Source organism: Phoenix dactylifera, chromosome 1 (assembly GCF_051530095.1).
Source record: "Phoenix dactylifera cultivar Ajwa chromosome 1, Ajwa_hap1_PhDact_Kaust_v1.1, whole genome shotgun sequence".
NCBI lineage: Eukaryota > Viridiplantae > Streptophyta > Magnoliopsida > Arecales > Arecaceae > Phoenix > Phoenix dactylifera.
Genome location: NC_143190.1, coordinates 32,580,547 through 32,602,791, shown reverse-complemented (window position 1 = coordinate 32,602,791; position 22,245 = coordinate 32,580,547). Strand labels below are relative to the sequence as shown.

Here is a 22,245-nt window from a genome sequence, read left to right as displayed (position 1 = left end):
AATATGTTTCGCAGCCAGTAACGAAGACACTCGAATAAAAATTATGCACTAATGTGACAAGAATGATAACTCACATAGGATAAACATGTTCGACATTATTTGTACTACAATAGGGCATGCTCTAATTTGTATTTTGCAAGAAAAAGATGGGATGGCAGCCAGGCTTAGGTAATATTGATGCTCTCAGGCAACTTGTTTGGATAAACTGATCTATAAAAGCAAAAAGGGAATTTTAAACAAGCTTCTTAATGGTTTGGATCTGCAAATTCAAGTTGAAATGTATATTATTTTAAGCAAATCAGACAACACTAAGGATATATAGCATCATGACAAGAATACTGTTATTTTTTTGTTGTTGTTGTGGGGTTGGGGGGGGGGGGGGGGGGGGGGGGGGGGGGGGTGGGGCGTGCTGGTTGTTTATATCAAAGCATACCTCAACTACATGAGGCTCTTGGCAGCAACTGCCTTGTAGAAGCATTAAAAGCAGAAGGCTACATGTCCTTCCCAGGATGTATCATCAATTTTGAGAAGACTTTTTTTTTGTTTCCATCAAGAACTCACCAAATAACTTGACTATTTAATTCTTAGACCGTAAACCCATGAAGCACAAGAAAGCCATATCTAGCTAGAAATCAAACAAATATTCAAGTATGATAGCAAAACACCACAGTTTTTCCTTCTTATTTACCTTCTAATAGCTAGAAACATATTTCACTGTTTTCTTTCTACAGGCAAGAGGGCCTCTTAGTCTTACAAACAGCAACACTTAACAACAACAACAAGATACCCCTTCAACACAAGAAATTAATTTAAAGTGCATGAAGAACGGAATCCAGCTGAAATTAGTAACCACCTTTACACCCATAGATCTTCTGACAACCACGACTATATGAAAGCCCGGACCGGGCCGAGCCAGCGGGCATTCGACTTTGTAACGCCTTGTAAGTTATGGGCGTGGTGGACTGTAGAATCCTTCTGCTTGTCCCAGAATCCAGAGCCCACTCCTCTTCTTCTCCTGCCTGCCACTGCATGCTGAACGAGCCGTTGGAAGCGTTGGCGGGTGCCGTCACAGCTCCAGCAGGGACACCAGCAGCAACAGCGAGGAAGATGACCAACGCCACAACCCAGAAGTAATTCCTCAGCCCGAAACCCATTGCTTGCTTCCCTCTTCCAATCCCCCTCTCTTCCCGCTCCAGCACAGCTTCTCCTCATGTGGCACGGATGGCAACCATAAAAGCCACAGACCACCAACCACATCATGAGCAGCAATAAATAATGCTATGGTGCGTTGCTTTTGGCCGCTCGTTTGTTTTTCTCACCGACAGTATTGGTGAGAAGAAAAAAGTGCCTCAATCCAGTCGGTCCGGTGAAAACAACCGGGCACTGCCGTCGGGTTCCGATTGCATCTTTCGCGCGAAAGAATCATTTATCTCTCTTCGCGATATGCGCCGTTCGGGGTGCTTTGCGATCTGTACGAAGATTATCCAACGGTTGATGTCCCGTAAAAAGATCGATCACTGTTTCGGGCGAAAGGTACAACCCGAACCCAGCTAGGCGCACCCTCAGCAAAAGCTAGATCTTACACGTGACTCCCCTCGAACAACCTTTATCCATGTTCTCTTTTGCTTTGCCTATGTTCTCATTTCGTTCCTGGGTGAAACTGGGGTGACTTTGCGCCGTTTTCTCAGAAAAAAAATTGCCGCGCCGTAAAGACGGGAAAAATGAGCAGGGAACTGAGCAAGGGTTGCTGTAGCAGTACTTCGTAGGTAAATCATGAGTGACTTAAAAAAATAAATCCAATAAAATCCATTCATTTACGAATACAAATTTTATTCAAAATGTGTCACACCATAAGTTCGGAGCACGACAGATGTCGCACGCCTACATAACGAACTTGCAGGCATGCAAGACAGTGGAATCATATCAAAGCAAAGACAACTTCCTGAATTTTTTTTTCTTTAATCAATAATTTGTCTCAAAGCAATCTTTGAAAGTTTCAAAATAACATATAATAACATAAATCAATTACTCTAACTAGTTTAATTAAAATTTCAGTAATCGAATAAAATCTTCAAAATCTAGCGCACTCCTCAATTCCGTGCGATCAAGCCTCTTGATCTGAAAAATAGATAAAATATGATAACGAGCTACACTAGCCCAGTAAGCAACGTAATACTCCGGAGTGGGGTCAAAGCATACTAGATATTTAATCAAAATACAAAATAATGACTAAGAATTAAATCACAAATAAGTATATTTTTTTACCAAACTTATTATCATTTTTACAAAAACTCTGATATCATAATTCCAACATCAATAGGCTACAACCATATAACCCAGTGGCATGGGTCGCACAAAGTGCTAAAAACTACTATTGTTAACCACCGGTGGCAACGACATCCAAAAACTACTATTCTAATCACCAGTGGCAACGGTGTCCAAAAACAACTATTCTAATTACCGGTGGTAATGTTATCCAAAAGCCACTATTGTAGTCACCGGTGGCAACGGTGTCGAAACTAGTTTTTCACATATACAAGTTGACAGGGCCAACGAATAACCTCCATTGGCGGGGCCTGAATAGATTATAACTATGCTGAAAATACATGCATATGAAGACAAATTTTATAAGTAGCCCAGTCATATTTTACAGATTTTATAGCATATAACAAAATTTTCAAATAATATTTAACATGCTTGACCTATTTTATTAAGTTCAAAACATATTTCAAAATTAAATCCACTAATAATTGCTTTGCCGAACGCTTTAGACAATACACTTTGAAGTATTAAGTTACTTACCTTTTTTTTTCGCTTTAATCTAACTTCAGACAAACGGATCAGGTGCACCTGTTTAATATCATTAAAATATTATTAATTTTAATATCATTTCAGAAGTTAAAATTAAATGCTAGTAAAGAATAGCCTCGTGCCCCCAGATTAGGTCAATCGGGTGATTGTGGCCGACTACCCAAGTCGGTCTGAGCTAGAAGGATTCAGCGGATCAGATAAAGATCAAAAGTGGTCAAATCTAGTTGGGGCTAAAGTAGCGGACCAGTCAACTGCACGGGTACCGTGGCGGTTCAGGATCTCCAAACTAGGTCAACTTGGATCCGAGCAACTAGAGGAACATGACTTACACTAGGATCTCCGAGCCTATCTATAGAGAGAAAAACAAGGAGGAGAGAGAATCTTGGCTTGGCTCTAGACTTGGTCTGATCCTCGATCTTGGGCTCAATCTGAGTGGTCCGGGTCAACCATCTGGAATGGTTCAGATTTACTCGATTAAAAGAAAGTCAGGAACTAGTTTCCGCATGAATGATTAGAGCCCAAGATGATCACGACCTACAATAGTTGAACAGGGCCCAACACGGCCAACATGAGCATCACCCATGTGGATGAACAGGGTCCAAAATAATCATGGTCTGCAATGATGATTGGACAGGGCCCAAGATGAACACGACCCACAATGGGTGAATAGGGCCCAAAATGAATACGGTCCAACTCGGCCCAAAGGAGTAAATGCCCCAACAAGGCCCAAATGGGTAAACGGCCGAAATGGATAAACGGCCCAACACTACCCAAATGGATAAACGGCCCAACACGATCCAAATGAGTAAACGGCCCAACAAGGCCCAAATGGATAAACGGCCCAACAAGGCCCAAATGAGTAAACGGCCCAACAAGGCCCAAATGGATAAACGACCCAATCTGATTGGATAGGGCCCAAGATGAATGTGGCCCGTAATAGATGGATAGGTCCCAACTCAGCCCATGATGGATGGATTCAGCTAACAAGTCATACGACCTAATGAATAGGGCCCAATCACGGCCCAAAGAGTTTTCTTCCTCCCGATGGCTAAGAAACAAGGAGGAAGAGGAAGGAAAGAAGAGAGGAAGGAGTGGAATAAGGGAGGAAGGTCGATGGCCTGACTTTAGCCCTAGCCAGCGGCTCGCGGTGGTGTAGCCAATGAAGCAGCGGGGGCCAGCAGTCGCTGTGGCGGCTGGTGAGAAGGAGAAGACCGAGAACCTTCTCGGTTGGCTCATAACATGGGTGGCAGAGTGGCTTCGGTTTGACTTGAAATGGAAAAATAGATGGGAGGAAGCTTATCGGCAGGTGACGGAGGCGACAGATCTCAGCCATGGGTGGTTAACCGGCAGTATCTAGTGGCTGCTTCTGTCGGCAAAGATAGATCTCAAATCAAGATAAAAACATGGGAATGGCTGCAAAATGTCTTCGAGCAGCATTCGGTCGGGGTGGCGCGCTGGTCACCAAAAGAAAAGGAGGAGAAGAAGAAGGAGACGGAGGAGAGGCTCAAAGGTGGATCAGAGTGGATTGATCTCTAGGAGGAGGAGGCGTTTTAATAGGTGAGTTTTGGCCCATTCACCGCCGCGATTATCGTAGTGGTTGATCAGAATTGGCGACAGCGGGGCTACCAAGGAACGACCACGACACTGCCGCGGGGTTGTCGCGCCCCCTGTCCCACTCGCCTGAAGTTGCCGAAGAGGATCGCGATCGCGATCCTCTATTCTGGCTCTTCACAAGGTCCTTAGGCTGGAGTCGGCTGAGGCTGCCGGCTTCAACCCGTCATCTTACATTCTTCCCCCTTATGAAAATTTCATCCTCGAAATTTGAAGAATGTAGGCCTTTCAAATTTAGAGATGTTCAGCTCATTGAGTTACATAAATCCAAGATCTCATTCTCTTCAATCAAATTCAGTGTGATAGATAACTTTAGATCAATTATCAAAAAAATTTTATAAACTAGCAAGATTAGCACTAGAGAAGTGACTAACTAAAATCTAAGATTGAAACTATAATCTTGTTGTATGTTCACTTCAGATCAGATTGGGATTATTTCACAACAAGGTCGATATAATTAATTGTATTTGGGGTAGAACTTGAAATGAAATAGTCTCATACTAAGTAGAGTGCTGATCTCTCAAAAGATAATGACCGACCTAAGAGTCAAAGCATTATATGACTAGGAATGTGATTCACAAATTGATCATGTAATGATGGTCATTAGACAACAACGGTCTATCTCCAAAATTATTTTGATTAAATCACAAGAGCAAGTCCGACAAAGCAAAATATTAATACCATGATTCGATATGTCACAAAGCTTAAAATTTAGTTTAAACTTATAAATCATAAAGAGGGAACAATTAGCACAAGTCAGAGACTTAAAATTTGGATAATAATGTTGTCGAATTTCTGTTTACCTAAAAATATGCTAAACAGATCGTTGTTAGAACCAACAAACAAAGTTTAATTTAATTATACTCTTACCTTTTCTACTCGAAAAATAGTGGTTGTAAGAGGTCGATTCACAGGGAGGCGGTTGGAGTTGCATAAAAATCAAAATATTCACTCGGATTCAAAATCGATTTTTGAATAACAAAAGAAAAACATTAAGTCGAAGATGTTGATCTTTTCTATTCAAAAATAAACAAAGGAAAGAAAGAAAACTTTTGTAATTAAAATAAGAATTTTAAAATGCATAAAATAAATTGCAGAATACTAAATTAAAACTTAGACACGGAGTGCATAAAAGAAAAATTAACAGATTGCATAAAAAGTAGAAAACAAACTGAACTTAAAATATGGATTGCATGAAAGAAAATTGATGGATTTTATAAAAAAAATTGATTACAGAAATAAAAATAAAGATTGGAAGCATAATGGTTTTCTCTTCTGCAAATAAAATAAAATAAAATAAAAGGAAATTGCATTATTTCTTTCTCCCTTTCTCTCCCACGGTGGAACTTTCTCTTCTCCTTTTCTTTTTTTCTTTTCTTTTCTCAAAAATAGAGCATGCTCTGTTCTTCTTTTTTGCTTTTTAATGTGAGCTCCACTTCCCTCTTGAAGCAGCCCCCCACGGAGAACCTCTCCTCTCCTCTCCTCTCCCCTTCCAACCGAGCACTCCCCTCCTTAAATATGTCGCCCACCCCCTGATGGACAGCGACGAATCCCCTGATGGAGGGGTAACGGACGCGTGATCGCTCACGGATGCATGATCCGGGGAAGATGAATGTGGACGGGAGATGGGTTGAATACACATTCCGACTCGGATGCGCGATCTTTAGCACTGATGCATGCGGGATCGCTGGAGGAGACGGACGCATGCAAGTGGCTGGATTGCTGGAACTCGGATGGGCGCGTGATCGCTGGAGATTTGATTGCAGAGGAGACATGGTGCTTCGTGGAAGGCTGGGATCACAACTTCGGAGTGGAGGCTGGGATCACGGGGAGGTGGATCCGGACGGAAGATGCTGGGCTGTTGAAATGGAGGAGGAAATGCTACTGTGAACCGTTGGGCGGCGATGATATGAAGAGGATGGCCGTGATGCGAACGCTTGGATCACACTTGAGGGGCGCTGATTCAGGAAGGGGGCTGATTACGAACGCGGTGGAGGCTGGGATCACGGGAGATTGCATGCGCTGGTGAGGAGGACATGGCCTTGCTTCTTCGGGCCATGCTGGGATCGATCGCGGAAGAAAGGAGACACAGGCTGAGGCGGAGGAGGCTGCTATGAATCCGATCACGGCTTGGAGCTGGGACGTTGCGGGATGAGCTGGGGAGGATGGACGGCCGTGATGCACTACGGGAGGAATCAGATCGTAGAAGGATTTGGCTGAGGCTGAAACGCGGGATGAGCTCCATCACATGAAGATGTTGGCTTGACTTGAGCTCGGACATGTGTTTGCTCGAATCGGCCGGAAGGAATGGAGACGAGCTGGACATGGGGACTGCATGGTTTCGGTTGGGACCTTTATCGTGTGAAGCTTAGAATGGGCTGTACGTTGAGGCATGGCACGGCACGGGCCGTTGCTAGCTGGCACGCTGGGATGAGCTGAGCTCAAACCCAATGTTATTGGGTCTCTTGGATTACTTGTACTCAAACACAAATACACGTTAATTAGTTAATTTTATCATTAATGATTAGCTATAATACTAATTAAGATGGTATGACGATAGCACTTTTGTGCTCTTATCACACCCCTCAACTAGCTTATTGCTAGTCTCTAGCAATTTAGTGCGAACGTGATAAAATGAGAGTGCAAAAGTGTTATTTTTTCTTTATTTTTATATTATTATTAATATATATATCAATATGCATGAATAAAAATAAATACTCACTTTCGTAGAGCATTACGATTGCACTTAGCATGTGTAACAGGCCTTTAAACCCCTAGGTTGCCCTAGTGGACGAGTGTTGTCTCATGAGGGTTTGCAGTGAAGTTACCCACAAACTTCATCAGTCAAGGATTTTCAATTTTTAACTCGAAATTTGAACAAGTATTACTGTATGAAACTAGAATTGCAAGGACAATAGAGACTTGTTGCTATCATATTTAAGCAGACTCTAACTCTAGTTTCATTACACCCCATCTATCTGCTAACAAGTCAAGAATGGAGTGAGGTGCAAGATAGTATCATATAAATGAGTGGCTTTCTCTTACTTCCAATATGATCACTCTAATTTTCAAGACTTTCTAGAGTTAAATGGTAATGAACATCTAAGATTTAACTTTTAATCAGACTGAATGCTAAGAAGAATGACTTGTGCAATATCTAGCTTTATTAAGCTTTCTAGCTGACCCGTGTAGCGAGTGTTAGGCCAAAGACTCCCGATCCAGATGGCTCAGGGCACTAGATGTAAAGACATCCTAACAGACTTAATAACTCAAGTCAACTAGGCTCCAAGGCCGAATTAGTCACTCAGAGTTTAATCTCAGTCATCCTCACCTTTTTATGCGAACACTCGCTGCTTGCCAAGCAAGAGGCCTGGTTACTCAGTGAGAAGACTTAAAATAAACTTATTTTATTTTCTTCTTCTTTTTTTTTAATAGGATGTTCATCACATATATAACTTTAAATTATCCAGAAGATTAAAAGTATTCATATTAGTTGTAAGTTTACATACCCCACTATTCATGTGCTTACGTGTAGGTGCTAAATCATCTTCTATCATGTTAGCAGAAGATAGGTGGGACGAAAACTCAAGCTAGAGCTGCTATCATATTCCTTAACTCAAAGCTATTGTCAAAGCAATTCCTAGTTTGTACAGCCAAAAAGATTAGATTTTGAGTTAAAAATTTGAAATCCCCCTTTTTTATTTTATTTTATTTTTTTTAAAAAAAATTAAAAATATTCTCACCCCCATACCTAAATCTAACATTGTCCTCAATGTTAAAAAAAATTTAAGGCAGTAGTAGGACAGAGGAGAAGTTACTTGATATGGATAGGTAAATTGACAATTGGGGCAAAAAACTCCAAACCTGCATGTTAGTAAAAATTTATTTATTTATTTATTTATTTATTATTATTATTATTATTATAATATTTATATGTTGGGTTGCCTCTCAAGAGCGCTAAGTTTTATGTCTTCAGCCAAACAAAATGTAGATTCATTTTTTTCAACCATTATCTAAGAATGGTTTTGGAAGAGTCCGAGGAAGAACAGTCGGCTGATGATGATCTATGCTCATAAGGGGAATAGAATTAGGGAGCGCATGCTTGACCCCTTCCTCGGAATGGGCAAGGTAAGCCTCTAAAGGGTCCTTACTATAAGTTGGTAAGAAAGTCTTCTGAACCAGACTTTCAATCATGTCAACTTCATTGATTTCTTTATCGTCTGGTGGTTGTTTACTTATGTTGAAGACATTAAGCTCGACTTACATGTTGCCAAAAGATAACTTCAGCATGCCATTTCGACAATTTATCACAGCATTTGCTGTGGCTAAGAAAGGTCTACCTAAAATTATAGGTGTGTGACTGTCTGGATATATTACAGGTTCGGTCTCAAGGATAACAAAGTCCACAGGATAGTAAAACTCGTTTACCTTCACTATTACATCCTCTACAATCCCCTTGGGATACTTCACCATCCTATCTGCTAAGAAAAGGGTAATATTTATGGGCTTTAATTCTCCGAAACCTAACTTTTGGTACACATAGTAGGAAAGTAGGTTCACACTGGCTCCTAAATCTAATAGAGCTCTCTGGATGATCGTCTCTCCTATTTTTATTTCAATGGTGGGGCAACTAGGATCTTTGAATTTTGGAAAAATCTGTTGTTCAATGAGAAATGAGGCTTGTGCAGCCATAACAGCTTGCCTAGGAATGCTGATTTTTCTTTTAACCGTGGTGAGGTCTTTCAAGAATTTTGTATAGGAGGAAATTTGTCGTATGGCATCGAGGAAATGTATATTTATTTGAACAGTTTTAAAGACTTCCATTATTTCATCAAAGTTAGATTATTTCTTGGAGTCCTGAAGTCTACTGGGAAATGGAACCTTAGGTTTGTATGTTTCTATAGATTCTTCCTTTTTGTCCTGTTCTTGATCCCTCTTTTGAATAAGGTTCTTATTGGATTCATTCTTATTTTCTTTTACGTGTTAAGGAAGTTGGACTTTATTGTCCACTTGCTTGCCAGATCTTAAAGTAGTAATTGTCTGGACTTCATAGGTCGGATTTTCATTAGAATCGATTTGATACTGACCTCTCTGACCTTGATTTTGTTCTCTACTAGGGTTAGGCACTGGTTGACTAGGTAGTTCATCTTTCTTCCTATCTCCTAGAGAGTTTGTTATTTGGCTAAAACTAATCTCAAGTTTTGCAATTGCTTGCGTATGGAATTAGTTAGTCTGGGCTTGGGCTGTATTAGTCTGTTGTTGTGGCTTAATAAAATCTTGTTGTTGTTTCATCATATTAGCCATCATGGTTTCTAATGATGAAGGTTGCTGTGAGACAGAGGCATTATAAGAAGGTACAGATGGAACCAAAGGTTGGTTCATTTGTGATGGACCTATCCTGGGAAAGTTGTTCTGAAAACCTGATAGACCACCTTGATGCTGAATAGGTTCATTTTGCTTGTATGAGAAATTTGGGTGGAAGCTATTATCAGGCTGGTAAACTGGACTGAACGAGTTGGACGTGGGCTTCTTAAAGGCACTATATGAATTTAGAGCATTTGCTTGCTCGGCCTTTATGGTGGACAGATTAGGGCAGCACTCCACTAGATGTTCCGGACTGTTACACAAGACACATAAACTATGTGACTCGTGATCCACTTTCATGATGGGATTTAACTCTTTATATGAACTAGAACTAGTGGAAACAGTGAAAGCATCAAACTTTTTTACTTAAATTGTTCACTCCAGTCACCAGATTGGATATGACATTTTTGAGATCTGGGTCTGTTTTTATGTCATAATTACCTAGTTTTCTAGATCCGAACTCATCTCTATTTACTTCCTCACCATAGCTACTCCAATTTTGGGAGTTCTCGGCTAAGTCAACAAGAAATTCATATGCTTGATTCGAGGTTTGGTTCATGAACCTACCCTTGTGCATGGACTCGATCATGTTCCTATGTGCTGGAGGTAATCCTTTGTAAAAGAAATGTACTAGATCAGCCTTGCCAAGCCCATGGTGCGGGCACTTGACCAAAAGATCATGGAATCTTTTCCAAAGTTGGAAAAATTCCTCCTCAGATTTTTCTCTAAAAGTTCTGATGACATCCTCAATTTTTTCAGTCTTTACCATGGGATAGAACTTAGCCATAAACTTCCTAGATAGTTGTTCCCATGATGTGATGGAATTTGAAGCAAGAGAATACAGCCATGCAGCAGCACGATCCTCTAAAGCCATGGGAAACAACCTAAATTTAATACCTTCTTCATCTAAGTTTTGATTTCTAAACGTTTGACAGATTGTCAAAACTTTGTTTAGATGAATATACGGTTGTTCACTCTCAAACCCATGAAATTTGGGTAACATGTTTATTGTTACAGCCCGAATCTCGAATTGGGCTGCATTATTAATTGGTAGTACTATGCAAGTAGGGGGACTAGTAGATGCGGGTGTGAACAACTCATTCAAAGTTCTAATATGTTCACCCATTGTAGAGATTGACGGTTCGTTTACAGTTCGCAGGTTGTGATGAAAAGTTCTGTCAATCTCAAGATCAAATGGGGTTAACTTATCCCTTAATGACCTTCTACTATGCATACATTATCAACAATTCATTAGATTTGACTCCTAAAATGAACGAAATCCTAAGAGAAAAGAAGGGCTAGACACAGATGACCACAACCAACACCACACAACAATTTGACCCTATTAGTCTTAGAATTAAGTGAGGTTTAGTAGCTTCTTAAATCTAGTTGCACAGAGATTTATCAGGTTAAAAAGTTCCTAAAATTCTCTCTATATTAGACGGCTCCTAATCTCCCTTTCAGATTAAGCTTAAGCTTACCAGTTAAGCGATCCAATAACCAGTGATCAGGAAAGTCCCGGGGTGTGTGGTGGTGCCAGAAGGGATACACCGATACCACAATACTCGTAACAGTTTTCACTGTTGTAAAACTTTCCTAGACATCACCCATTACTAAATTCTCACTGAAGTGGCTTTCAGCCGCTTCGTTCCAAGAGCCTAATTGAGCTTGAAAACCCTAAGGCCAACGTCTAATTTATTTTAATTTAATTTGGCTTAGAATATGTATGCAAGATGGTGATTTTTGGACTAAGGATAGGTAATGACTTTCCGACCTTATCTTTTTAACGGATTTTGCTCTTAAATTATTTTATGCAAATGCCTAATACTAAATACAGCAAATAATAAACGATTTTTTTAAAGTTTATGCAATGTCATTAGTTTGTACTAATTAAATGAGCAAGCAAAATTTTTTTTCTTTTTATTTTTAATTTTATGTTTTTTTAATTTAAATTTTTATATAGGATTAACTTGAATGTAAATTAAAACTAATCCTTATGCGTTAGTCAATCTCCGAATGCCCGTTGAATAAGCTCGGAAGATTACTCCGTGAGGAGCCCCAATAGAGGTATGATAACCTCGGAGGATTGCACCCTATCAATTGCTAGCATTTTTTTTCTTTTTTTTAAACTTCAAATTTCAGAATTCAAATTTTGAATTTAAATTTTTAAATTTTGGAATTTTGGAATTATTTTTTATTTTTTAATTTTTTGAATTTTAAATTTTTTAAAAAAATTTAAATTCTAAATTTCAAATTTCAGAATTTAATAACTACGAAATTATTAACTAAAAATAATCAAAATAAGAAAAATTAATAGAAATAAAAAAAAAACTTACTACCAGAGTGCGCTCACTCCGGGCATCCAAATTTCGATTTGATCTTCGTGATCGTTCTTGCTTCTCGATTTGCCTCCCTGGCAACGGCGCCAAAATTTTGTTGTCAAATTTTTGTTTACCTAAAAATATGCGAAACAGATCGTTGTTAGAACCGACAAACAAAGTTTAATTTAATTATACTCTTACCTTTTCTACTCGAAGAATAGTGGTTGTAAGAGGTCGATCCATAGAAAGGCGGTTGGAGTTGCATAAAAATCAAAACATTCACTCGGATTCAAAATCGATTTTTGAATTACAAAAGAAAAACATTAAGTCGGGGATGTTGATCTTTTCTATTCAAAAATAAACAAAGAAAAGAAAGAAAACTTTTGTAATTAAAATAAGAATTTTAAAATGCATAAAATAAATTGCAGAATACTAAATTAAAACTTAGACACAGAGTGCATAAAAGAAAAATTAACAGCTTGCATAAAAAGTAGAAATCAAACTGAACCTAAAACATGGATTGCATGGAAAAAAATTGATGGATTTTATAAAAAAAATTATTACAGAAATATAAATAAAGATTGGAAGCATAATGCTTCTTCTCTTCTACAAATAAAATAAAATAAAATAAAAGGAAATTGCATTATTTCTTTCTCCCTTTCTCTCCCACGATGGAACTCTCTCTTCTCTTTTTTTTTTTTTCTTTTCTTTTCTCAAGAACAGAGCATCCTTTGTTCTTCTTCTTTTTTTTAATGTGAGCTCCAGTTCCCCTCTTGAACCAGCCCCCCACCGAGAACCTCTCCTCTCCCCTTCCAACCAAGCACTCCCCTCCTTAAATAGGTCGCCCACCCCCTGATGGATAGCAGCGAATCCCCTAATGGAGGGGTAACGGACACATGATCGCTCACGGATGCGTGATCCACGGAAGATGAATGCAGACGGGAGATGGGTTGAATACACATCCCGACTCGGACGCGCGATCTTTGGCACTGATGCATGCGGGATTGCTGGAGGAGACGGACGCATGCAAGCGGCTGGTTGCTGGAACTCGGACGGGCGTGTGATCGCTGGAGATTTGATTGCAGAGGAGACATGGTGCTTCGTGGAAGGCTGGGATCACGGCTTTGGAGTGGAGGCTGGGATCACGAGGAGGTGGATCCGGACGAAAGATGCTGGGCTGCTGAAACGGACGAGGAAATGCTGCTGTGAACCGTTGGGAGGCGATGATATGAACAGGATGGCCGTGATGCGGACGCTTGGATCACGCTTGAGGGGCGCTGATTCGGGAAGGGGGCTGATTACGAACGCGGTGGAGGCCGGGATCACGGGAGATTGCATGCGCTGGTGAGGAGGACGTGGCCTTGCTTCTTCGGGCCATGCTGGGATCGATTGCGAAAGAAAGGAGACGCGGGCTGAGGCGGAGGAGGCTGTTGTCAATCCGATCACGGCTTGGAGCTGGGACGTTGCGGGATGAGCTAGGCAGGATGGACGGCTGTGATGCACTACGGGAGGAATCAGATCGCAGAAGGATTTGGCTACGGCCAAAAAGCAGGATGAGCTCCATCACATGAAGTTGCTGGCTTGACTTGAGCTCGGACAGTGTTTGCTCGAATCGGCCGGAAAGAACAGAGACGAGCTGGACATGGGGACTGCATGGCTTCGGTTGGGACCTTTATCGCGTGAAGCTTGGAATGGGCTGATACGCTGAGGCATGGCACAACACGGGCCGTTGCAGGCTGGCATGCTGGGATGAGCTGAGCTCAAACTCAATGTTATTAGGTCTCTTGGATTACTTACACTCAAACACAAATACAACGTTAATTAGTTAATTTTATCATTAATGATTAGCTATAATACTAATTAAGATGGTATGACGATTGCACTTTTGTGCTCTCATCACATAACAAATTGATGATCAACTCACCCTAGTCATGAAATGCTCAAAATTTTCTTTAGCATACCAACAATAGAAGAATATATTAAAGAGATAATAAAGTCTTATCATGATTAACCTGGCCTTTTCTTATTAACAAATGCCTTCTTTATTGAACAATCTAGCCTTTCATCATGATATGTTACCAAAATATAGTCAATATTTTTGACCAGTTTAAAATGACTCAGTCCACCATATTTTCGTTGCACAACTCTCATTAATATTCTCCAAAATTTTTTAATGATCCCAGATCATCATCATTTTTTTTAATAATATCGAAGCAAAATTTTATCCCTCCTAGGTACACTAAATTATGATTAACCTTCAAGATAATTGCCATCAAGTAATCATATTCTAGATCCAATTTGAGCTAAGCCAACTATAGATTCCCTTGACAATTCCATTCTATAATTTCATATTGATCTCTCTTTTAAGAAAATTAATTCTATGCTCCGAAGAAAAAAAAATTCAGATTAACTTACTCATAAGCATATTCAACCTTCTCAAATCTTATCTTCTAGATTAAACTCATTGAGGCCCCTCAAAAAATTTCACTAGAATTTGCCCTATGATGATACAAGATCCATGATCAACTCATGGCCTTGATTTATATATAATTAACTCACAAAAATCTAATAATGTAGTTCAAAGATTTACAGAAAATTCTTCCAAGATATAAGCTATTATGATTTTACATTGAAATCAATTCTTCAAATAAGTAAAATATTTTTATTTGTAATACCGCAAACATTTCAAGATCTTGTAAATCTACTAGGCTTAGAGAATCTACTCAAAACACCATAAACTCATTAACTGTTTCATCCTTTTAGTAATAGTCACTTATTTTTTTTCTTTTTTTTTTTATCTCAAGCACATCCATCTAGAATTACCCTTGAGTCAATGGATATATTCAAAACCCTCATAAAGGCTAGTTACTATAATTCAAAATGAATTGAATCTTAATTCTCTTATCAATTCAAGTAACAATTCAAAATCAACTCTTATAAGTAAAAACATCAAGATGAATTTTCTCAATGCTCTACCAAGTTAAAAGACCTTAAATCAACACAAATGAGTAAAACCGACTCAATCATCTCTCCTCGAGTTTTTTTTATCGAGATCTTTAACATTTATTAAAAATCTTTCATCAGAACCATGTAAGCATCTAAAATTCAAATTCTTTATGCAAATCTAGATTTCATCAGCAACCTTAACAATATTGACAAAAGGTCCTAGATCAACTTATAAATCCAAACTTTGAATTGAAGTTTCATATACATCACAGTCTCTGATAGAGATGAATAATATCTATTATTTAGATCCAAAGATGATAATTAAAATTATTAATAATTCCACCGAGATGAATACTTTACAATCTCCAATAAAATCAATTCTTCAAGATTGATATTGATCTTGAATTCTTTCAAAAGCATAAACTATAAATTTAAGAGCAAAGATATCTATACTAAAATATTCCAAATCCGAGAACAGCTAATGGAAGAATCATTAATCCTAGACTTAAGATACCAAATATCTCTCTTTTATATATATATTATATATATATATATATATATATATATATATATATTGTAGATAAAAGAATTTACTAATAACACAATGATATCCATATAAGTCAAGATAAAAAATACTATCCTTTCCAATGAAATTTTTTCTTAACAAGGAAAACCATCAAAAACTTTTCCAAATCAAAGAGATTCTCTCTTTTTTTTGACCAACCCAAAAACATTTTAATCCACCAATATTCTCAAAATTTACTAGTTGACTTTCTATCAAAATATCAATCTTAATGAAAGAAAGTGCCCTACAAGCCAACCGTAATCTGTATTGTGATAGGGTTTCTTTTGTTTTTCCAAATCATGTACATGATATTTTGATTATAAATTAAAAAGACATTATGTTTCATCATTTGCTGCATCTTATAATTGTGATGAACCCCATAGATTAGGGCAATGGTTTTAGGGTTATGATAAGATCATGCCAGTGAGATCTAAAATCCTAATCTAAGATATTTCCAGTTGTTGGTATACTGAGTCGGAGATCAATGCTACCGGTAAGACTGACACATCTTATGTATACTCGATGCAGAGGATGATTGATCTCACAATCACTTGTGTGGAGACACTAATACAAAGATATGGGTGCTCATTAGAGGAATAAATTCACTGAATTGACCAGCCAAGAGAATATCTTCTGGAGTCTTACTTACATATCAAAAGATGATTCTCTTAGTGGAAGTTGTGCAACTGATCCTTTGACCTGAGATCACCATGATATCTTGTGCACATGAATCCATATTTTGGTTTATTCTCATTCATGACAATAAGTTGTGCATGAGGTCTTCCGAATATGGTAGAGCCAAGAATCCACGATTTAGGGGTTTGGTGGTCCCGCTTCTTTATAAAAAATCGAAAAAACGTGTGTATGAAGGTTATGAGTAGGTCGACAAAAAATCAATCACTTCTAGTAAGAGAAGACCGCATCCTATTTACTCTAATCATATGATAATTCAGAAAATCTTTGATCAAAGTAAAATAAAAATTAGAAAGAATTTTTAATATTTTATTATTTGAATTATCATTAGAAGATTGAAAGAAATATGAATATGTAATTGAGTTTGATATAGATTCATACTCATATACATATTCGGAATGCAGTTTGATTGAAGGATTGAATTGCACGGTAACTTGCCATTGAAGGATATATTTGGTATTTTCACCAAATTCTATATCTTTTGGATAGATATGATACGTTGCTAGATGTCAATCTTGTCTTGTAGGTTTGATTAAATTAAAGAGTTTAATTTGATCACCAATTAGAAAGGATTCTAATTGTTAAGTTCGAGTTCGCACAATTTGGACCTAAATCAATTAGAAGAGTTCTAATCAAGTTAGATCAATTTGCACCTACACCTACTGCTGGCTAAGTATGGAACCCAATGGGTCACACACAAAGAAACTAATCAAGGATCTAATTAGATTAGATCATGTTTGCAAAATGAACATGCTAGCACGTGTTGCAAACCTTAGCTCCTGATTCAAATTGGATTCAAATTTGATTCTTGATTTGGATTGATCTAGTTTGATTAGATCATATCCTAATATGGGTTGGCCAAGAGTTGGCACCTAATTGGCTTTCTTTGAATCTAATTGGATTAGATTTAATGACCCTTCATTTTTTACCATTAGATCTTTATCAACCATTGGATGAAGACATAATGGTAAGTTGGTTTGAACTCAATTGGATTGGGTTAGATAGGGCCTTTAATCATGACCATTTGATCTTCATTAGCCATTGGGTGAAGACATAATGGGATCATGATGTGGCGCCTCGGATTGGAACCATTGGATCATCATCAAGCCGTTGGATGATGACATAACTCCCTTCTTGATGGCGCCTTCAATCTTAGCCATTAGATTATGATGTCCACCATTGGATGGGGACATAATTGGCTGATCATGTGATGGCGCATCATAGAAAGGGATTGATGGCATGATGGGGCTTCTTATGGGCTGATGGTGTGAGAAGCAAGGTGTGCGCATGAGATGTTAGCAGGTAAGGATGAAGCGCCTCTTTTCATCCCTATCTACTTATCACATCTCTTCATGATACATCTCCCCTTCTTTGTTGGCGCCCCATCCTTGATACGCCTCCTCCTTGATATGCCTCATCTTGATGAGGCATGTGGATGGGATGCATCCTTTGGTGATGCATCCCAGCGCCATCTATAAATAGGATGCGCTCCCAGTGTTTTCATTCAATCCAGAATTCTAAAAATCAACTCTCTCTCTCTCTTATCCCTTCTTTCTTACAAGTCTTCTTTCTTTCTAACATTTCTCTCTTAAGTTGTCCTAAGCCAAGACAAGGAGGTCTTCTTTAGGATAAATAGTTTAGAAGGAGATTTAGAAAAAGAAAGAAAATTAGAAAGGAAGGAAAGCAAGCCATTAGAGTTTTTTAGAAGAATTCAGCATCAAGGATCAAGTTCTTTGGAGCTAGAGTCTTGAACCCAGTTCCTGTGTGGATCAACATTGGAGGGTGAACATTTGGGCACCTCGTGAAAATTCTGCATATTGGATATAGCGTTGGAGGTATTTCTTTATTTCTATATTTATATTTATTTATTTGATTGTTACCATTTAGGTGATCTTGGCTGATAAGGATTTGATATAACGGAATTTTATTAAGAAATTTTTGAAATCCCGCGCTTCCGCTTCCGCTGCCCCCTAATATCATACCAAATCCTAACACTTAATTGTTTCAAGTCTCGAGTAGAGCCAAAGAAGAACTCTTGAGTCTCATCCCCAAACATATTTTTTCTTCTACATAAGAGTTCCATGCATAATCTACATACAGATTTCCATCCTCGAAGAATATTTCAATATATATCATAAAATATTTCTAGCCCAAACCTTAAACAACATTTTATAAATGAACTTCAACTTACCACCAAAATAATTAACTTCAAACTAGAAGTAGTATCATAGTACCTAATATTAAGTTGAACTTCTAAATTAACTAATAAACAAATAACTATATTGTACGATAATGTTCCATAGCTAATACTCCTTCACTTAATTTTAGTCAAAATCCTATTTATCAAAAAAAAATTCCAAAATAGCTTATTCACACTTTAGCTATGAGCAAAGTTAGCTAGCATTCTGCTTTTAATAAGCATCTCAAAATTCATATAAGATAACACAATTTATCACTAACAAAAGCAAACAAAAAATATTTGTCTTCTTGCCTAATTTCTACCCATCTATTAAACTTTCCGACGAATCCTAAATATTCTAAAACTTAGGCTCAAATATGATAGTTTCAATTACGATCCCTAGTGATGTTAAACCAAAGCTCTGATACTACTAAATCTGTCATGCCCCGAGCTCGGAGCACGACAGACGTCGCATGCCTACATGACGGACTGTGCAGGCATGTAAGGCAACGAAATTATATCAAAGTAAAGACAATTTCCTGAATTTTCTTTTTCTTTAATCAATAATTTGTCTCAAAGCAATCTTCCGAAGTTTCAAAATAACATATAACAACATAAATCAATTACTCTAACTAGTTTAACTAAAATTCCAATAATCGAATAAAATTTCTAGAATCTAGCGCACTTCCTAATCCCGTGCATCAAGCCTCTGAATCTGAAAAACAGATAAAATATAATAATGAGCTACACTAGTCCAGTAAGCAATATAATATACCAGAGTGGGGTCAAAGCATACTAGATATTTAATCAAAACACAAAATAATGACTAGGAATTAAATCACAAATAAGCATATTTTTTTCAAAACTTATTATTATTTTTACAAAAACTCTGATATCATAATCCCAACATCAATAGGCTATGGTCATGTAATCTAGTGGCATGGATCGCACAAAGTGCAAAAAACCACTATTGTTAACCATCGGTGATAACGGTGTCCAAAAACTACTATTCTAATCACCAGTGGCAACGGTGTCGAAACTAGTTTCTCACATATACAAGTCGACAGGACCAATGAATAATTTTCATTAGCGGGGCCAGAACAGATCATAGCCATGCTAAGAATACATACATATAAAAATAGATTTCATAAGTTGCCCAATCATATTTTATAGATTTCATAGCATATACAAAATTTTTAAATAATATTTAACATGCTGGACCCATTTTACTAAGTATAAAACATATTTTAAAATTAGATTCACTAATAATTACTTTGCCAAACACTTTGGAAAATATACTTTGAAGTATTAACTTACTTTTTTTCGCTTTAATCCCACTTCAGACAAATTAGGTGCACCTGTTTAATATCATTAAAATATTATTAGTTTTGATATCATTTCAGAAATCAAAATTAAATGCTAGTGAAGAATAGCCTTGTGCGTCACCAAGGTGGTAGCCTAGTGGTACTGGGCAGCAATTCTAACCACAATGTCCCAAGTTCGAAAGAATCGCTGCGGCGACGATTAAATTGTGGACCGGAGCTCACTACTTTGGCCACTGCTTGGACTTGTGGTGTAGGACCGCTCTTGAACCGCTAGTAGCCGGGGAGGTGTCGGGTGTGACGTACTCACACGTGGGACTCGAGCTAGAGCTCAGAGGAGTAGCTGAGCCGGGCCCACGGATGGGGAGGGTATGAGTAAAACCGGTCGGGGTGCCCAACACACGGCCATTTCTGCCCGCATCGAACATTCTCCTGGCGGGGCGGGGGCCCAGTGGGGGCTGCTACGCGGGGATGGGCTTGTCCCTTCCTCCCCCCTATCCCTTTTTTATTAGCAAAAAGAAAAAAAAAAGAATAGCCTTGTGCCCCCAAATCAGGTCAGTCGGGTGATTGTGCCCGACTGCCTTGGTCGTACTGAACCAGAAGGATTCAACGGATCAGATGAAGATTAAAAGCGGTCAAACCTAGTTAGGGCTAAAGTAGTGGACCAGTCAACTGCCCAGGTACCGAGGCAGTTCAGGGTCTCCAAACTAGGTCAACTTGGATTCGAGCAACAAGAGGAACATGGCTTACACTAGGATCCGTGAGCCTATCTAGAGAGAGAAAAATAAGGAGGAGAGAGAATCATGGCTTGGGTTTGGGCTTGGTTTGATCCTTGGTCTTGGGCTCAATCCGTGTTGTCCGAGTCAACCATCCGGAGAGGTCTAGATTTACTCGATTAAAGAAAAGTCAAGGACTAGTATCCGCAATGAATGATTAGAAACCAAGATGATCGCGGCCCACAATAGTTGAACAGGGCCCAACACGACCAGCATGAACATGACCCACGTGGATGAACAAGGTCCAAAATAATCACGGTCCGCAATGATAATTGGACAAGGCCGAAGATGAATACGACCCACAATGGGTGAATAGGGCCCAAAATGAATACGGTCCAACTCGGCCCAAATGAGTGAACACCCCAATAAGGCCCAAATGGGTAAACGGCCGAAATGGACAAACGACCCAATACTGCCCAAATGGATAAATGACGCAACACGACCCAAATGAGTAAACGGCCCAACAAGGCCCAAATGGATAAATGGCCCAATCTGATTGGATAGGGGCCAAGATGAATGAGGCCCATAATAGATGGATAGGGCCCAACTCAGCCCATGATGGATGCAGACAACAAGTAATACGACCCAATGAATAGGGCCCAATCACGGCCCAAAGAGTTTTCTTCCTCCCGATGGCTAAGAAACAAGGAGGAAGGGGAAGGAAAGAAGAGAGGGAGGAGAGGAATAAGGGAGGAAGGTCGATGGCCTGACTTTAGCCCGGCCAGCAGCTCGCAGTGGCGCAGACTACGGAGCAACGGCGGCCGGGGGCCGCTGTGGCGGCCTGTGAGGAGGAGAAGACCGAGACCCTTCTCGGTTGGCTCGAAAATTGGTTGGCAGAGTGGCTTTGGTTTGACTCGAAATGGAAAAACAGAGGGGAGGAAGCTTACCGGCAGACGACGGAGGCAACGGATCTTAGCCATGGGTGGTTAACCGGCGGCGTCTGGTGGTTGCTTCCGTCGGCAAAGATAGATCTCAACTCAAGGAGAAAACAGGGGAATGGCTACAAAATGTATTCGAGCAGCGTTCGGCCGGGGTGGCGCGCCGGTCACCGGAAGGAAAGGACGAGAAGAAGGAGGAGACGGAGGAGAGGCTCAAAGGTGGATCAGAGTGAATTGATCTCTGGGAGGAGGAGGGGTTTTTATAGGTGGGTTTTGGCCCGTTCGCCACGATTCTCGCGGCGGTTGATCAAAATTGGCGGCAGCGGGACTGCGGCGGGGCTGCCGAGGAACAGCCGCGGCGCTGCCGCGGAATTGCCGTGGCGCCCCCGCTCCCATCTCGCCTGAAGATGCCGGCGATCCTCTGTTCCGGCTCTTCACAAGGGCCTTGGGCTGAAGCCGGCCCGTTATCTTACAAAATAACCACACAAGTGTTCTGTTCTCATACAAGTCACCATCATGCAAACAAAATGAGAAAAAAATGATCCTCTAATCAGAACCATTTTTACAGGACCTGCAGTAATTTCTTCCAGTTCTAATAATCAAAAGTTTGCACAGCAGTCGACTTATTCTTCTAATCCCGCAGCAACTTTTGAAGCTGCCAACGAAAAGATAAGACAATTTCTACCGTGGGAAACAGAATAGCATGAAATAGAAAGCAAACGATACTAAAGAAGAAAAGGAGAGCGAAGTGTCAGCACCAACCGAACAAAGTGTTTCCT

General features: G+C 39.3%; 1 long non-coding RNA gene across 1 annotated transcript; it reads right to left on the bottom strand.

Annotated features, from left to right (window-relative positions):
* Positions 1–651: 651 nt before the first annotated feature.
* Positions 652–21,947, bottom strand: LOC148715165 (uncharacterized). Its single transcript, XR_016409910.1, has 2 exons — positions 19,808–21,947; positions 652–1,747 (listed from the first exon to the last, which is right to left on the bottom strand). It is a non-coding gene; the product is annotated as an uncharacterized LOC148715165 (long non-coding RNA).
* Between the last annotated feature and the right edge of the window lie 298 nt (positions 21,948–22,245).